The sequence below is a fragment of the Pteropus alecto genome, unplaced genomic scaffold (assembly GCF_000325575.1).
Source record: "Pteropus alecto unplaced genomic scaffold, ASM32557v1 scaffold156, whole genome shotgun sequence".
In the NCBI taxonomy this organism is placed as follows: Eukaryota; Metazoa; Chordata; class Mammalia; order Chiroptera; family Pteropodidae; genus Pteropus; species Pteropus alecto.
The window spans coordinates 994,404-996,583 of record NW_006437746.1 but is presented as its reverse complement, the minus strand read 5'-3'; the positions used below and the strand labels follow the sequence as shown (position 1 = coordinate 996,583).

Below are 2,180 nucleotides of genomic sequence, written 5' to 3'. Positions count from 1 at the left end.
ACAGAGAATACACACCTCAGAGCTATCCTCCGCCCCCTGCAGGTGTGAGGGAGCTGGGTATTTATACACCATCTCCTGAGATTATGGATTGAGGGCTGCTGGGGCTGGGATGATAATGCCCTGACATTTCTGACCTGCTTCCGGGAGGCAGAGTGGTCTTCCCAGGTTCCGGGTCAAGGTCATAGACCCAGAGATAAAGACACGGAGTTTAAAGTTGGTTGTCGCATACCATCATAATAAGGTCCCAGAAATACAGGCAGGGCACTGTCAGCATCTACTACAATCCTTTTCACTAAAAATTCAAAAGAATTTTTGCACTACTTTATCAGATTTACAGAAGAAGGAAAAGAAAGTTGTTTCCCTCTTTTTGGTTGGTTGTGCCCCCATTTCAGTGAGACAGCCAGCAGAGCTTGAGGAGCAGTAATGAACTTGGTGGCGGAGTCATTTGTGCCTAGTGATTGGTTTAGTAAAGGGTATGTGATCCTCTCCTGACCAATGAGACATAATGAAAAGCCTGTGTGTGTGTGTGTGTGGGTGGGGTTGAAGGGAGGAATGTCGGGGGAAGGTTTATGCTCTCCTAAGAAGGAGACTCAGAGAGTGAGATAGCACCCCTTCTTCCTGTGGACTCAGCCATGAGCACCTGGTACTGATGTGTTATCCTGCTATCTTCCCTAGGACGGGCCACCCAGGAAGGCTGAGTGGTAGGATAGAAGGTTCCTGAGTCTCTAAGGAGAGTATCACTAGAAGCTGATCTGTATTCACCTTGAGATTATATTGCCTCTAGGCTTGCTTATTGTTGAAGCCAAGTGTGAGTTGAAGCCCTCTGTTTTTCGTACTCAAAACATGCTAACTGATACAGTTGGGGGTCAAGTCCTTGATAAAAGAGCACTCATTAAGGTGAGAAATAAGAGAAGAGCATGCAATGGGCAAAGGGGGGCTTAGTACTTTTGATGAGTTTGTATGATACACACCTGTACTTCATGGAACATCCCCAAGCATCTGTATTCATTAACTGTCAATGAGTTTGTATCAGGCACTGCCACGTGGGCAGACAGAGACAGATCTTTCTGGGAGTAAAAGATTCATATAAAGCATCATCCTTGTCTTCAAGCATCATAAAATTTAGTTGCTGGAGACAAGTCTAGAAATAAAACAAAATAAATGGTTTAGAGAAGGGTGCGTTCAGTGTGTGTCAGAGTAGGTAAAAGCGTCATGGAGAAAGGAGCTAAGCTGGGGTTCGATCGGGGGAAGGATGAAGGTGAGGGCATTGAGAGAAAAGTGCTCATGTTACACCACCAGAAAGTAGCAGAGCTGAGGTTCAAACGCAGGATATCTGATTTCTTCTAATACCTGAGCATGTAACTACTACACTGGGAAGCATTCAGGCTCCCAAGATGGATACATAAGCCTGAGATACTTACTTATAAATTCAAAATGAGAAATAGAGCTAGCCAGCATTATAACCCAAAGTTTAAGAAGCCGAGTTACACTCAGAAGGTCCCCAAGGGAGTCTAGAGCAGATCAATAGACAGTATACCCCTGACTCCTGGATAGGGACACATCTCTGACTAGCTACCGATAAGACAATGGCCAAGTCTTGGTGCTTCTGTTTCAATGCCAAGCTGTATTTTTTTTTTTTAACGCCTACCGTACCTGATCCCTTCTGTTTCAATGCCAAGCTGTATTTTTTTTTTTTTAATTTAACGCCTACCGTACCTGATCTTCCAAGGTGGTCTCCCATCCAAGTACTAACCAGGCCCGACCCTGCTTAGCTTCCGAGATCAGACAAGATTGGACGTGTTCAGGGTGGCATGACTGTACGCCAAGCTGGTTTTATATTGTCCTTCAAACGTGGTCAAACTCAACTGGCCAGGATTCTAGGTATTAATTATATTTCTATTCAATGGTGGACTAGTAAATGTTTAACAAATGGTTGTCTGAGGGAGAAAATAAAGTTCAATTTGAAGGATTTACCAAGTTCCATGTTGTAAATAATCCCATGAAGACCGATTTCAGGCCACCAGCGGTGAGAGCTGTGCATGACAGTCCCTGCCCCGCGCAGGTGTGAGCAGGCTTCAGCGTGCCACTGTCATCCCATTGCAGCCTGCCTCTCAGAGACAGTGTCTAGAAGCCCTGATGGAAATATGGGCAATTCCCAGACTTCTCAGTAGTGCATTTAT

At 45.0% G+C, this 2,180-nt stretch overlaps 1 pseudogene; it reads right to left on the bottom strand.

Moving 5' to 3' along the window:
• Positions 1-1,704: 1,704 nt before the first annotated feature.
• On the bottom strand, positions 1,705-1,823 carry LOC112482101 (annotated as a pseudogene).
• Between the last annotated feature and the right edge of the window lie 357 nt (positions 1,824-2,180).